This window comes from Takifugu flavidus, chromosome 2, assembly GCF_003711565.1.
Source record: "Takifugu flavidus isolate HTHZ2018 chromosome 2, ASM371156v2, whole genome shotgun sequence".
NCBI lineage: Eukaryota > Metazoa > Chordata > Actinopteri > Tetraodontiformes > Tetraodontidae > Takifugu > Takifugu flavidus.
Window position 1 is genome coordinate 5,914,664 of NC_079521.1, and position 16,654 is coordinate 5,931,317.

The 16,654-nt window shown below is 44.4% G+C and overlaps 1 protein-coding gene across 5 annotated transcripts in view; it reads right to left on the bottom strand.

Moving 5' to 3' along the window:
* Window positions 1–16,654, bottom strand: part of LOC130521542 (MAM domain-containing glycosylphosphatidylinositol anchor protein 1) — a 109,104-nt gene that overhangs the window by 51,162 nt on the left and 41,288 nt on the right. The window lies entirely within an intron of this gene.

A 16,654-nucleotide genomic window follows, 5' to 3' on the forward strand; every position in this document is an offset into this window, starting at 1 on the left:
AAACTCCTGCACCTGTGCACTAGGGTTGCAGTCAGTAGTGTTTTTGCACATTTTGCCAGTAGAGCAAAAAAAATCAGCAATGCCGGTGGATTCTTCACAACTGTTTGTGCTGCAGACTCTGAATGTAAACCGCAGCCACACTGCCAACTAGTGGCCTGGAATGAAAACTGTTGGGAATCTGCTTTAGTGTGTGTTTTGATTATTTCCTGGTTATATAGTTACTCCTGGCCGGACAACTGTCTCTCCTGTCCACCTAGCCCACATCAACCATAACAGCCTCTGTTCTTCACCAGTTTGTTGTAAATCTTTCTTGCCAAATCAAGTTCTAGGCTCTCAAAAAGTTGTTTTCCTGCCCTTTTTGGACGTTTGTCCTGCTGTTCCGTCACATCCAGCCTCAAGTCCCAACTCTTTTCTCCATTCCACAACAACTTTGATCTTTTAAGTTACAGCATTAAACATTTTTCCTGGTCAGCAAAGTGATTCCTTCTTTGTTACAAGCATTTGGCTTAACAGAAAACGACAGTATTTATGGTGCTCCTACATGGCTAAAAAACATAAATTATTATTCTTTGTAATTATCTCAAATTATTTCAAAACTGCTTGGAGAGCTGGAGCTTGCAAAATTCTAACCTGAGGCTGAAAGGAGGAAGTGGAAGATTGTGCTGGAGACCCATAGTCTCTGTTTTCTGGTTTGTTTCCAGATGCCTTTAAAGAACACTGAACTGTCTCTTCTGTCGCCATTTTTTTCTACAGCTACAAAGATATGGTCCACAGACTGAAACACCTGCAAAAAATGTATAGACCTGTTTTAAAATAAACGTTAGCTTTAAGAGTAGATGTGCTGAATTATTCACGGTGTATGACAGAATAAAGAGAAGCCTCTCCAGGGAAAGAAAGTGTGTTTTCACTTCCTTTTTATTATTTTGTTTTTATTATTGAGAACAATTTGCTGGTTATATTTCTATGAATCCAATAGTTATAAAGGTTGTACACTTATATTTTAGAAGAACCATTGAAACTAACTTAGAGCAAAATAGAGAACAACACAATTTCCTTCCCATTAAATCTGCTCTCAGTCACTGTAATTGGTTGTCCTTTACTGTTGTTTTACCACTAACAGAGAAAATGACTCATAAATTTGGTCTCCTGTTGCAAATAAATGTAATAGAGCGTGTTACAGGATTTCAAAGATGCTGTGCATACCAGCGCATATACCTCATATATGTGCATGTGAAACACAAGGAACAAGCTGCAATAATAATGAGAACTGCAGAGCCATTCTTGTTCTATCAAGTTCTTTTCTTCCCAGGCTGCCGTTTCTGAGTCTAAAGGAATTACTCCTGCCTGCAACTGATTAAAAACAAGTCTGTGGTAAATAGTAGTGTCCTGAGGTAATAGTGATATTACAGCATTTGCTGTTTGATTCATTATTTATCTAATGGCATATCTGGTATTTTTCTCACTTTTTACTGGTACAGCCGATTGAACGCAATGGCTGGCAAAGTTGTGAATTTTATTTTGTAATCCAGCCTTTTTCATGTTTCATGGTCATGTAATCCTCGATTTTCAGCTCCTTTGCCTCCATCTTTTCTTTCTTCCCAATCTGCCAATGCTATGCTTCTGCCAGGAGGCACCTCAGATTCTTTATGATCCCGCCTTCACTGTCCAGCCACCAGCCATGAATGAAAAACAGAAATTTCTGGAGGAAGAAAGTTCTAGGAAAGCAAAGAAAAGCTTATGAAACCAGCAGATTGTAAACAGATAGGTTAGAGAAGGAAGAAGAGAGGCAGAACAGGAGTGCGTTTGAGGAGAAAAGAGAAAAAATGAGGAAACCCATTAAATCTATGCTGGAAGTTATTGAAGAATAAGCTGGATGAAAAATACCATGGCCATAAAATAATATTAGAACTGGTCTGACCTTATGGTGTTGTGATGAATATGGATGTGGCCCAGAGGGGTTTTGGCTGAGAGGATCTGGCTAATTTGAACAGCCATGTTTATGAAAGGAAATGAAAAGAGAGGGTCCCTGTCAGTTGTTTATGGCCCTACAATTCCGCCTGATAGCTGGTTTGGTGTCAGTAAGAGGAACCCTCTTTTGAGAGTCATTTCTATGTGTATTTATTCTTCATTCCTTCAACAGAAAATCAAACTACTTTATGAGCAAAGCTGTAGTTTTAAACACAAATATGGTGAGAAATCAAACCAACTCTCCTTTAAACCTGCACCCTGATAGTAAAGTGTGTTTCACCCTCCATCCACACCAACAACTCATCAATAATTGCCCCAGAGGGGCTGTGAGTAATGGTGAATTGATGACAGCTGAGTGAAAAGGGACCAGCAGAAATCTGATCAGCTTTATTGACTACAGGGTTCTGAAAGGACATCTGGGCGTCTTAATTACTGCAGCATCACGTTAATGCTGTTTTATCACGCTTTGAATCGGGTTTGATTGTGACCAACCGTACTCGCTAAGGTCATTTTGATCACATGGTGGGTGAATGAAATGAAAGTTATCCCTCCAAACGCCTCTCGGGAAAGGTCAGTGATACAATTCCTGTCAAGACAGAGAAAAATGGCCAAATATGGCGAACAAAAACAAAGATTTTCATCTAAGACTGCCCATAAGTCATCTTCAAGCTGCCATTACCACCACGTCTCTTAGAGTTAGCAAATAAAATCATTCCCCTCCATTTGGAGCGCCTTCACTTCAACACTGATCCAGGACTAGAACATCATCTCTTATCAGCTCCTTTCTTTCACTGGCTCTGCCTCTTCACAACTGCCCATCTTTCTCTTTCTCAACACACTGATTTATGTTTCATTCGAGTGTAATGATTATTTTCTCTGAGGGGAAAAAACAGTCGCGTGCGCCTGGAGATCTGCCGTTAAGGTCAAGATCATTTCAATCCAGTGCAGCATTGCACTGCACAACCTTCATCAGCAGGAAGGAGTCAATAAATAAGGGACAACAGGAAGAAGCAACAGCATAGCAGCCATAAAACTAGTGACAGGGAGAGGTCGTTCCCACTTCCTACTCAACTCGAACTTTTCAGCGGGATAGATGGCAACTACTGATTCATGCCGAAGGCATCCATGTTGGAATGTTGCTGCGTGACATGACTGTTTTTAGATCCTCTGTTCTCATCCTGACCGTAACACTAACCAGTAATTTATACTTCACCGGCCTGTGTGTGCATATCAATCTGTGTCTCCACAGGGGATCCGTCCATGTAGCATCTGAACAAGCTTTGATATTCCATGATTTGATGGCGAGGATGTGACAGACTTGAGGAGAGATGAAACAAAAACTGTATTTTACAATATTCCAGATGCAAGCGAACCGGGGTGTCCCCATCTGATCACCATCGCGTTCCAGATTTTACCTTTTCAGTTCACTTTATAATAGGAAAGAGGGGTAATTATTCCCTGTCCAGTGCAGCAAAATGAATCCTTCAAAAAACGGACAATTTTCCTGTCGGGATACATGAGTTTTGTTTTTCCATCCTTTCTGTATTTATATCTCCCCCAGACAGACAGCCCTTCTGATCAATAAAACAGTTTTCTTGTCTCTCAGTAAAGCAATATAAAAGTTTTACCTTACTATGGATAAGATCATGTATAATGCATTGGCAAGCTGTCATCAAATCATCCACCCTCCTCTCTTGCTACAGTGACTGGGATCAGTCTTCAGGCATCCTCCAACTTTGGCTGCTTCTAGCATTAGTTTTGTTGAGCTTCAGTCCTACATTTTACCCTTTTCTTTCCTCCCACACCTCCCATGCCATCTTTTGTCTGCTTCCATACCTGATTTCTTCTCTTATCTTAACACTTTTCTTCCCTCTGCCTCCATCTTGACGCAGTACATTTGCTTTTGTAAAACAAACTTTGTGTTTTGCCTGTTTGACAAGAAGACCAGCTTGTGAAGGAGGGGCGGGGACATGGATGACCCAAAACTGTCAGAGGACACATGTTGGATGTCATCACTAACCCGGCACGGTGCTTATGGTGGAGAGCATCCTCTGTACAGGCGTGAAGACTAATATAATCCATCTACAAGCACAAACTGGAGCAAACACAGGTCCTTAAAGAGATATTCTGGTGGAGGACATTCAAGATTTGCTGTAATGCTAAATGAGCATCTAAGCAGATATGGAGGAATCTGGTTGCAAGTAGTACGAGGGATCTGACTTCAATTACGATGTCTGGAAAACGGGCTATTAGAGAGAGATGACCGGTATCTCAAATCCAAATCAGTTACATTCTGCTGCATCAAAGCAATCTGAAGCAACTAAATGGTCCTGAAATTGGATAAAGGAGGTTTCATTGTGACAGGGTAATTGTAGCATGTCAGATGAAGCATATGCCCAGGAAGTAATGGCAGCCTGGCTGTGGTTTGCACTCATCACCTCCATCTGCTTTTCCATCTGTCTTAACACACGCGACTGATTTGTGAACAAACTATGAAACGTCTCAAGTCGCTCTAATTGGGGATCTTTGATAGAGCTGTGCTGAAATGACCCAATAAATAATAGGTTCCTTGAGGGCGACAGAAGTGTCCAGCTGCTAAAGGGCAAATCAATGTCTTCATAAAGTAATGTGGCACTAAATCTTTACGTGCACTCACATTGTTGTTGTCCCTGTTTGTAGACAACCGCAGGGTCGCCGTGCAGAGTGCTTCGAGTTCATCACAGCATTCAACACCTGCTGGGTTGTGATAAATCATCAGTAGTTCATGCAGAAAATCCTAACACCGTCTGATGTGACACTGTCAGTTATCAATGAATTCCATTAACATAATTTTATTGGACATATCAGAACACCACCATGTGTGTGTCAGTAACCACAGCTGTCTGAAAGCCATGTGTGATGGCAGCCCCACACTGTCAGGGAATCCTGGCGATTTACTGCTGTATAATTGTCCCAGCTGAAGAGTCCTCCAGGGACAGCAAATGACCTCTCACAACAGGGAGGCTGGGGTGAGAGCGGTAGAGAGGACATAATTCCTGCATTAGCTAAGTAATGGAGCTAAATCAAAGACACGGTGACAGAACGGAGCAAAACATAAAGAGCAAGCGAGACGGCGAGATTTAAGGTTTACACGAGGATCAGTGACAGGTCATTCAGCTTTGATGAGGAATGGACCTGCGCATACTGCACAATGAACACTTCAGCTGCAGCTACGCACTGATCCATAAAATAACACGACAAGTAAGGCACAAGAAAAGGGAGATGAACTGTGTGGATAAAATTAGGAAGATTCCACCTCTGCAGGCAGTGCAGATCTACACTCGACACTCAAAACTCAATAATGTTGCTGGCTAATGCTCACGCGGTCCAATTGTTCCGAAGCCGGAAAAATCTGAAATATCCAACATTTCATCCTCCTGGTTGGCTAGAGCTGTATAAAAGAATGCTGGCGCCAATAAAAGAGTGACTGTGAATGATGTGCCCGTTTTAAGACCCCAGTAAAACGGAAAGTTGAAAATCAATGCCAGAACTTTAAAAGTTTGACCCGTCAGCCCCATTATGCAAATCACAATAATCGGAAACAGCTAAATGCGAGGAGCAGGTTTTTATGTTCACCGTAGCTGCGCAGCAGAAATGGCTGCTTTTAAAAGATTAAAATTCTGACCCATAATTAGTGCAGATGACACTGATCAGGAAAACTGTATAAGTTCCATGTTAATAGCAGCGAGCCAGACAAAAATAATTGCTAAATAGCATAAAATCCATCCAGGGTATCATCTAAAATCTCATATCTAATGCTAACATATCTAACACCTGCCACCCCAGATCTGGGAATATTACTGATTAATAACACATGCGTGAATTTTAAAAAAATGAAAGAGCATGAATGCATCGCTAATGAAAGGAACAGCGTGTGCCGGACGATCGTCGAAGAATGCTGTCTGCTCCAACAGGCTGAGGAGCGTACAGTATTGTCTGATTGACAGCGCCCTCTTTCACAGACATCTTCACGATTCAATATTTTAAATTACAACCACAAATGTCGCTCTCTGGAGGAATTTATAGCACAATGGCTTAATTCCTTATGTGAATAGCACTATCTGGCATGAGACAAGCCCCAGGATTAATGTAACAGTGAGAACGAGAAAATATTTCTCAGATGAGCTCAACCTTTTGAGGTTTTAAAAGCTTTGGATTTGAATTCTGCTCCTTTTTTGCTAATTAATCTGATAGCTTTAAGTGCTTTTCCTTGTTTGCTTTGATCCATATTCTCTTGGATACATTGAAGCTATTTTCTGTAGCTGTAGCTTCTCTGATATCTCCACATCGTCCTCACTCAAGGTGACACATCGGGCTTGTGGGGCGTCACAAGTGTCCAACAGTTGCTGAAGCCTGAGTCACATTCACACTCACACGGGCCATCTCACGTAGTCATGAAGAAGCTGAAGAAACTAACAGACGCAGGATGTTTATTTAACCTGTAAAGCTCCGACACTACAGGGACAGAAAGTCCTTTCCTTCACATGGTCGCACTCCCGGCTTGTCACGTTACCAAGCAGTCATCAGTGACACTGTTCCCATTCCAATTTCTGTTGAAATTCCCAGTTCATGGCTGGGAGTGTTTCACAGTTACTCCTATATTTACTGAGGAACAGCTGGATTTCCCAGGAAAGTGCTGTAGGGCTTTCCTGTAATTTAGCCTTCAGAAGTTTGTTGAAATGTCCGTTCTCACTAGAGCTGTAGAACTTAAATAAAGCCAGGTCTCTACTGTACCACCCACCCAAACAGACACACACACATCCACACACCCACAAACACACACCTGCAGACATAACTGACTTGCTACTCAGAGCAGGAGGACGTGGAGGATATCAGACATCCAGCATCTGGTGCAGAGAAGTGAGAGAAGCTCAAACTAGAGGATGATCAAGCACCAACAAAATATGTTACATAAATTAAATGATACACTTCAGCTGCAATTCCTTACATGAGGGAAGTCAGGTCTTCATGCGGAGGAGAGACAAGTATTTGAAATATTAGGTACATTAACGTTTGCTGCACCGCTGGGAGGCATAGACTTGAGAAATTTTCATTTGTGTCCATATCAGTCAGAACAGGCATTTGCTTGTGTTTAGTAAACCAGAAAAGAGGCAGGGAGACATTCTGGACAGGTCACAGGACATGTCCACTCACACACTCACCCATGGAAGCAATTTAGAGGCTTTGTGAACTGAAGTTTATGTTACACTTTCACTTGGAATGAATATTAAGAGTACACATTTTTAAACTCAGAAAACAGTCAGATGTGCACATTATTCAGAATATTTAAATGTACACTTTGAACAAACTTGCTACAGTAATCAGCATTTTTCTGCTGGGCTCCACTGGTCATTTAACCCAGAACCTCCTGCAATCAGCCTGCCTACGCAATGCTAATATGGAACCTGCACAGAGAGAAACAGCAGACTGAAGAGTGCACAACAAAAGAGAAGAGAGGATTTTTTTTATAATAAACACACCCAGGAGAGGGCTGCCTTTGCCTTTTGAAGGCTGAGAATAACTCCAAGGTCAGCGAGCCTCCATTAGGGATTTATACCATAGCAAAGTGCTAATTAATTAGGCCTAATGATGTGAGACAACGCTTGGACTGTTGCCTCATTCCGCTGTAGGAAACACAGAATGAACTGCTGGACATTTGGAGGCTATATTAGGGCAAATGAAAGCCCCTCCTTTCCTTTAATTTAGCTTGACTGACTGTGTATTCTCATCAAGCCAGAAAAAAGAGTCAAAGACCCTTGACCAGCGTGCACCTTGTCTGAAGTGTGCGTTGATTAAGAGGCTTCCTCAACAGCAGTGATTACCAAAGTGATCTGAAACATAAAACAATCAGAATCCTGATTTTCAAGTCTGATTACAGCCCTCCTGAGCTACAACCCGCCTCTGATTTAAAAAAAAACAAAAAACACACAAGCAGATGTCACATTCTGAAAGACGTGAGGTGCTGTGCTGCAGCTCGTGCACTTTATCACTCCATGTAGATACATCTGTACATCTGAACTCTGACCCCTGAGCCCCCTAATGGAAACATTAGGTGCTTGGTCATCTTCTCAGCATCTGATTAGAACCTGCTTTTGTCCAATTTTTCCAAATAGAATTTACAGAGGCTGTTGAAGAGGAGAGGGTGTGAGCAACACTCAGACTGGCAGCTGTTCATTACAGCAACACTTTCAATATTCAGACTGGAAATGATTCATTCAACTGCTGAACATTTCATTAAATCAGTGTTTATCTACAATTTGTTCACTATATAAGGATTAATACCACATTTATCCCAATAAACATGTGGAAAGTGCTCCATTCTCCCCTGTTCAGTGACACAACACCACCCTCACTGTGTTAGTGTCCATCACAAACGCGGTTCAGGCGTCCCTCCACTAATAAATCCATCTGTCCAACTTCCATCATGATGAGGATGGGGTAACGGTGATGGAGGGTGACGATAATGGGGAGTTAACTACCTCCACCTTTCACCTTCACCTGAATTATGGATGTAACCTAATCTGCATCAGGCTGCACAAAACCAACATAAAAACATAAAAACATCAACTATGTTGCAAAAAAATATAAATCAATACAAAACTGGCAGACAATTATCTGCAGCCAGGCTACATACTGTATATAACAATAAATGAGCATGTTTCACATACATGTAAATGCTCTTCTCAAGGGTGTTAAAATCAAGTGAAGTAACTTGAATAAAACTGATCACAGTGATCATGAAGATATGGAGCTCCTGACATTCCATGTGCATGCCCCCACGTGTCTCAGCTGACGTTGGAGGAAGCAATAAAACGGCTGCAGCTGTTGATGAGCCGGACAAAAGAGGCTCTGATCTGATCACGGGAGCACTGGGAGGGAGGTCCAGCACACTGAGAGACCAGCTTCATCCTCCTTCACACTGACCACCAAACATTCAGGAGAAAAGGAGAACCCTGGAATTTGACTGATCGGATCACCGTTCTAATCAGACAACAGTCCAAACCCTGACTGGACAGTTTGGAGATGCTTTACAGTAAAATGTGTATGAACCACAACAAAAGCAGATTTTTATTTGTCTCTATGCCACAACTGTCTCAACATCTTCTGTCTGGTCTTGTGTGTTCTCAAACTGTGCTGAACATGCTAGCAGACCCCGTCTGAAATCAAATCCCACATCTCATAAAAACAAACACAGTTCCATCTCCTCTTATTAAATCAAGCCCATTCATCCACCAGACGTTACACGTTCCTGCCCTAAAAATCCACCTGTTCTGAAGTACATCTGACACTGACAAGCTGACAATCGGTGGATCTGATCATGACCCCCTCGCAAAGATCTAATGAGAACTGTGGCTCCGTTGGTGCCTTGGGCTGAAGATGAAGGTGATTTTGCCGTAATGATGAGAAATAATGAGACATGAGAGAATAATAAACACGTGGCCAGTAGGTCTGTCTATAAGAGGGCATTTTCTACAGGTAAATATTAAATATGAGCTTTTTAAAAAAATAAACAGATGTCATGTGGGTCATTTAAGGTCCTTAAGACCTTTCCTCTGATTGGATCCCCTTCAGTGCCTGGAGGATTCTAAAGGATGTTAATTGTCCTGGGTGGTGACTCTGCAGCTCCAGGTCAGGCTGGACCTGAGAGAACCTAGAGGAGGTTTTCATGTCAGCAGACCTGATGGATGGCTGCAGAAATGCGACTGTCAAACTGGTGAAATGGTCCACTTCAAAGTGAGTGTGTTCCTCTGGGTCTGTTGTGTCTTTGTGCTTTATCACTCTGGGCTTTATTAAATCTGACTGTTTTAAGCATATTTTACAGTACATGGCTGGGTGAATGCAGCTGCTTTGTATTTAAAGGATTCTTTCAACAGAATTTCTCATTTCGACGATTCTTCAGCTTCTCCGTCCACTTTTTGCCCACGTTCCAGATCTTGAGACATTTTGTCAGTTCCTGTCATTGCCAGAACCACAAAGGTCTGTGTGTAAATGATAATACAACATGGGCTCCTCCATGATCATGCACTAGACACTTGTGAAGACACTGTGTGTGTAAACAGGAAGTGATATCAGAATGGCTCTGAGCTGACTTTATCTTTTATGACTAATTAGCGGTAGGTGAACGCTGACATGGCCCCCTCGACATTGATCTCACACATTAAAGCTTTTAAATGTTAAAGATGCCCTCTTGGGCAGCTCTCTAGCTCATGACCCGTGCCAGGATGAACCGGCAACCCTCCATCTCCATCTCAGAAAGAGCAGCTTCCTGATGTGGGCCTGCTGTGCAGCTGACATACCACCACTGTTAGTTACCCAACATGGTGTAATTATTATGCTCAACTAAAACATCTCCTTCTGTTGCAGCCTGTAGGAGAAGACTACAAGGAGGGAAGAGAAGAATGAAATTGGGCAGTGAAGAGCGCTCCACATGCGAGCTGAGGTACTGCCTGGGCTTCAGAGCGCTGGCCCAGTGCAGGTATTCCTGTGACCATGTAACATTCAGGGCATCCCGTCACATGCCCTGAATTTATCAAGCCTCGATCATAGACACGGAAAGATTGTTATCTTTATTCCTGCATGACATGATGCAGCTGATGGCCCAGAACAGATACAGAAAGGCTCAAGTGCTGCAAAGGTAATAGATATTTCAACAGTTTTTCAGTGTGTTTAAAATATAAAGTCACAAATCATTCACCAGAACAAATTGCTGCTTTCCGAGCGAAGACAGAACTGCTGGCAATGCTCTAGCATTTTGCCTTTAAACCTAAGGCCTAGAAGAAAAAATGACACAGATGCAAATATGTAAAGTCCTTTGGTCAGAACATCAATGTGACACAGAATCTGGGTTGGTAGAATGTTGGATGAGTGCCCTGTTTACACCGTCCTGTCAAAAACACAGTAGGAAGATAAATGTAGTCATGGAAACTGTTCTCCAATCAGTGGAAACAAGAGTTGATGAATGTAGAGTTGGTTAGTTTTTGTGTGTGTGTGTGTGGTGTGTGTGTGTGTGTGTGTGTGTGTGGGTCTGCGTGTATGGGTCTGTGTGTGTGGGTCTGCGTGTATGGGTCTGTGTGTGCGTGTGTGTGTGTGTTTGTGTGTGTGTGTGGGTGTGGGTGGGTGTGTGTATGTAGGGTTTATGTGACGTAGGAGGTTTGCAAAAGAGTCAGCGGAAAAAACATCATGAAGAGCCACTGTTGACCCCCACATAGACACACACAATGTTTTCAGGGTCAGCAGAGCATGGTGTATTTTCTTCATTCCAGATTACCAGGAGTTTACAGCATCCTTAACATTTATCGAACCTGAACCTGCCAACTGTGAATAATAAATATTATTTGGAAGCATGTATACTGCTGTGTAGTTTTAGTGGAGGGGAGGAGGGCTAGAGTAGAGTTGTGTGGAGTTGTGTATCTTCATGCTCCAGCAGCAGCATCAACACCAACACAGACTGGCTAAATGGCTGGGCCATTTTTGTGTGTGTGTGTTAATATTGCACTGGGACTGTTTGGATAACACATTCCCCCCATGGCCGGTGACAGGTAGGGAGATAAGTGCCAAAGCTGTGAATGCGTGGGGATTCATGGATTTATACTCTGTTGACTCACACTGTCATCACTGACAATACCAGAAGATATGTGTGTCAGTAGGTGTGAAACAGTCTGGCAGGACGGTGACCCAGGTGAATTGAGGTTTTAAATAAACTGCATAGTGTGAAAGTGTGTTTCTAAGTAATGTTGTGAAAGTGAAGCGTGGTTGATGGCACCACTCACTCGCCAGCAGAGTCATCAGCTGCAGCTTCAACAGCAAAGCTGTCACAACACATCTAGAGTTGACACTGAGCGATTATCTCAATATCCTCCAGATACAAATCTGTAAATCTGCATGGAAATTATAGAAACAATATGAAACTTCAGCCAGATCGTCATGGGTTTGTGTTTTCTTTCCTATCACACTAATGATGTGACAGTTTAATCAATCTCCTTTCTCTTGCCTCCATGCTTGCCTGCTCACTCATCCATCTTTGCCTCAGTCTTGTTTATCTGTGCTGCCCGCCCCCCTCCCCCAGCCTGGGCTAATTGTTACATCCCTCTAACACCGAGGTCAACCTGAGCCAGGTGGAACACAGCATGTGGGATGGATTAGGGCGCGGTCAGAAGGCGCATCGAGCTAGCAGAGACCAGGTTACAGGCCGATTCATCTACTGTCCCTGACCAGATTTACGTGAACAACAGAGAATCAAAGGTTACAGTTATTATATGACGGATTTCACACAGCAAACTAAACAAGACCTCGAAAAGGTTCTGGACCACCATCCGGCATCTAAGGAGGGGGAGCAGTGCACTGTCAACGTTGTGTATAGTGGTGATGGTGTGCTGCTGACCTCAACTCGGGATGTTGTGGATCGGTGGAAGGAATACTTAGAGGACCTCCTCAATCCCACCAACGGGCCTTCCAATGAGGATGCAGGGCCTGGGGACATGGGGATAGGCTCTCATATCTCCGGGGCTGAAGTTGCCGAGGTAGTCAAAAAACTCCTCGGTGGCAAGGCCCCGGGGGTGGATGAGATCCGCCCGGAGTTCCTTAAGGCTCTGAATGTTGTAGGGCTGTCGTGGTGACTCGACTCTGCAACATCGCATGGACATCGGGGGCGGTGCCGCTGGATTGGCAGACCGGGTTGGTAGTCCCTCTTTTTAAGAAGGGGGACCGGAGGGTGTGTTCCAACTATAGGGGGATCACACTCCTCAGCCTCCCTGGTAAGGTCTATTCAGGGGTACTAGAGAGGAGGGTCCGCCAGATAGTCGAACCTTGGATTCAGGGGGAGCAATGTGGTTTTCGTCCTGGGCGTGGACTAGTGGACCAGCTCTACACTCTCAGCAGGGTCTTCGAGGGTGCATGGGAGTTTGCCCAACCAGTCCACATGTGTTTTGTGGACTTGGAGAAGGCATTCGACCGTCTCCCTCGGGGAGTCCTGTGGGGTGTTCTCCAAGAGTATGGAGTGCCGGGCCCCCGATACGGGCCGCCCGCTCCCTGTACGATCGGTGTCAGAGTTTGGTCCGCATTGCTGGCAGTAAGTCGAACTCATTTCCGGTGAGGGTTGGTCTCCGCCAGGTCTGCCCTTTGTCACCGATTCTGTTCGTGACTTTTATGGACAGAATTTCTAGGTGCAGTCATGGTGTTGAGGGGGTCCGGTTTGGTGACCTCAGGATCGGGTCTCTGCTTTTTGCAGATGATGTGGTCCTGTTGGCGTCATCGGCCCGTGACCTCCAACTATCACTGGATCGGTTCGCCGCCGCATGTGACGCGGCTGGGATGAAAATCAGCACCTCCAAATCCGAGGCCATGGTTCTTAACCGGAAAAAGGTGGAGTGCGTTCTCCGGGTCAAGGAGGAGATCCTGCCCCAAGTGGAGGAGTTCAAGACCTCTGGGTCTTGTTGCGAGTGAGGGAAGAATGGAGCAGGAGATTGACAGGCAGATCAGTGTGGCGTCCACAGTAATGCGGACTCTGCACCGGTCCGTAGTGGTGAAGAGAGAGCTGAGCCAAAAGGCGAAGCTCTCGATTCACCAGTCGATCTTCGTTCCTACCCTCACCTATGGTCATGAGCTTTGGGTCATGACCGAAAGAACAAGAGCACGGGTACAAGCGGCCGAAATGAGCTTCCTCCGTAGGGTGGCTGGGCTCTCCCTTAGAGATAGGGCGAGAAGCTCTGCCATCCGGGAGGAGCTCGGAGTAGAGCCGCTGCTCCTCCGCGTTGAGAGGAGCCAGATGAGGTGGCTTGGGCAACTAGTTAGGATGTGAGGTGTTCAGGGCACCCCCGGGAAGGAGACCCCCGGGAAGACCCAGGACACGTTGGAGAGACTATGTCTCTCGACTGGCCTGGGAACGCCTGGGGATCCCCCCGGATGAGCTGGAAGAAGTAGCTGGGGAGAGGGAAGTCTGGGCTTCTCTCCTTAGGCTGCTGCCCCCGCAACCCGACCCCGGATAAGTGGTAGAGGATGGATGGATGGATGGACTAAACAAGACGTTCCTGCACTGACTCCATCAATTATAGCACAACAATGAGCTGGAGAACATTTACACTAAAGCATTAATACTATGAATGATAGAGAAGTAACGTTGACCATTAGCCAGAAAAATAAAAACGTGAAAGAGAAAAAGAAATAAAAACATGAATTTGAAGGAAGATTGGATCAGACAATTTAGTTTTCTGATTGTAATCTAAGCAAAAAGGTTCCAGACACAAAATTTGCAGTTTTATCTGGAGGCCCTCCTCACAGTCACAGCTTGCAATCCTCTGCAGGTCAGCAGGTCTTAGTTCCCAACACCAGTAACAAGGCAGGTAGGAAGAAGCAGCATCATGAAAAACTTCAACCACAACCTCCATCATCGCCATCTTCGCCATTACTCACCTGGTGTCTGGTGACCGGTGGTGGCCGGGTTACCTTTTCAGCCTCTGATTATGCGGATTGCTTTTGGTTGGGTTTCTGAACCAAGTCCATCCCATCAGTAGAGGCTACTTGAAGTTACACCCCGCCTGCTCACTGTCCCACTGCCTCAGTGCTCAGGGTGCCAGGTCACAGGTTGATGTGAAGTGTGTGGTGCAGGTTTAATGATGCACAGATACGTTATGTTTTGAACTTGATGATGAGTGTTGCTAAAAACTCTTTAGATTAACAAGAAGATCTATGTTAATTCACTTCTGCTGGATGTGTAGAGCGGCATGCTGAGTGAAGGTTACCACCAACCCAAACGCTGGCCACCAGTGTCCCCTCTACAATCTTTCTCAACACCATCCAATAGAAGGTTTCAATCAGCATCAGAGCTACACCGGATATTCTGACTGTTTGAATTTAGCAACTCTCTCAATGAACTCAACAAAATGACTAAATCAGGCAGTCAGGAGAGCAGATGCCAACAATCCCAATCAATAATCCTCTCGTCTCTCTCTCAGCTGTTAATGTGCTGCGTGACAGCTCCAAGAGTCTTGCTGAACACACATTTGAAACATGTTCATCATGCAAATGCAGCTGTATGACAGCCACTTTAAGGTCAGGTGAGAGGTAGTGAGACGCTGCAGCCAGCCTGAGTGCAGACTGTCTGGTTGACAGAGCTAAGGGGGCAGAGGGGGAACGGTGGGGAGTGGGATGAAAATAAAGCCAAAAAGGTTCAGAAAAACCTGAAAAAAACACAAAAGAAGAAACCCACTTGGCTGAAGTTGTTTATAACAGCATGCGTGCAAGTGCCTATCTAGAATGTGCAACTCCCCAAATACTTCTTTTCCCTCTTTTCCATTTATCTCTTGTTTTTTAAGACTTATTTCTTAAAACTTATTTGGATTTCAAACGCGCCAGTGTTCACACCTCAAGGTGCTGCAATGAGACTGCATTCAGAAGACACCCAAAATTATTTCAGAAATTAGGGTCAATTAATGGATGATTGATTAAAGGGGGATTTCATATAAATTAGAGGGGGAAATTAATTAAGTGATATGTGGTTTAGTAATATTTGATTTCTAACATTTTGGTCTCTGATATTCCCGCTCACTGCTAAACACAGTTTCTTCTTTAATGTGACAGCAAGACAGTATTTATAACCTCACAACAAATTGTCTATTCTGTTCAGGTTGGACCTTCAGGGACATTCAGCCATGTTGGTTTTCTGCTTATTACCTCTCTCCGTTTCCCTCATCACCCTCCCATCCATCTTTCTCTCAGCTTTCATTTGTCTCCCTGGCTCTCCCTTTCTCCCTGCGAGCCCAGGCTAATTGTTACATGGTTCTGGCACTAAAGTCATCATGTGCTGGGACGTGTGGCCGAGCACTGCTGGGTGTTATGGGAGATTGGGAATTACACGAACACTGACCGTCACATCTGGTTAGACCCTTTACAACCACATACAGGATACAGCTGTTTACAGGCAACTCCCACCCTCCAGGGCAATTACCAGCTCCCCAGTGGGGGCCATGCTGGAGCCTTGGGAGATCTAACGCTGACAGCAGAGAGGGGTGTGAACACTATTAAGCCGCTTTTTCTGTGCATCTGTCGGTGCTTTGGTATGAGAGATTTGACAGTAAAGGGTTGGGCAAAAGTGGCTATAGAGTCAGTCTGTTGCTGTTGGTCTATAAAGCTGCATTAAAATGATGGGTAGCAGCTGGCAAAGGGAACAATGCAATTGGGAATCACAAAGAACATCCCAATATGTACGGAAAGTAGTATCAAGTGACCTGGCCCCTGACACGCAGGGACAGTGGGGCAGTGAAACAAGCAGTAGCACGGGACCCCTAAACACCCCATGGCTTCTCCAACATCTCCCAGTTATCAGGAAAGACAACCGAGGACTCAACACAAATCCAAACTGTGAAGATCTACAGCAGGTTCTGGACCATGCAACTGATCAGGCCATCACTCATTTACACCTTAAATGCGTTGTTGTTGGAGATATGTGTGTGTTAGGGAGCCCGCACCACCTGGACTAACTGTTCCAAAATTTTTCATGTCCCACAGTCTTCACTTTTCCGAGGAGTATCCGACCAAATATATGATTTCAGATTTGACTGATGACATCCGTGACTGTAGGGAGAAGTAGCAAGTCCTTAAGGTGTTTGCACTCTCTTATCTGCACACTTTCATTTAATCTATATATCCACTT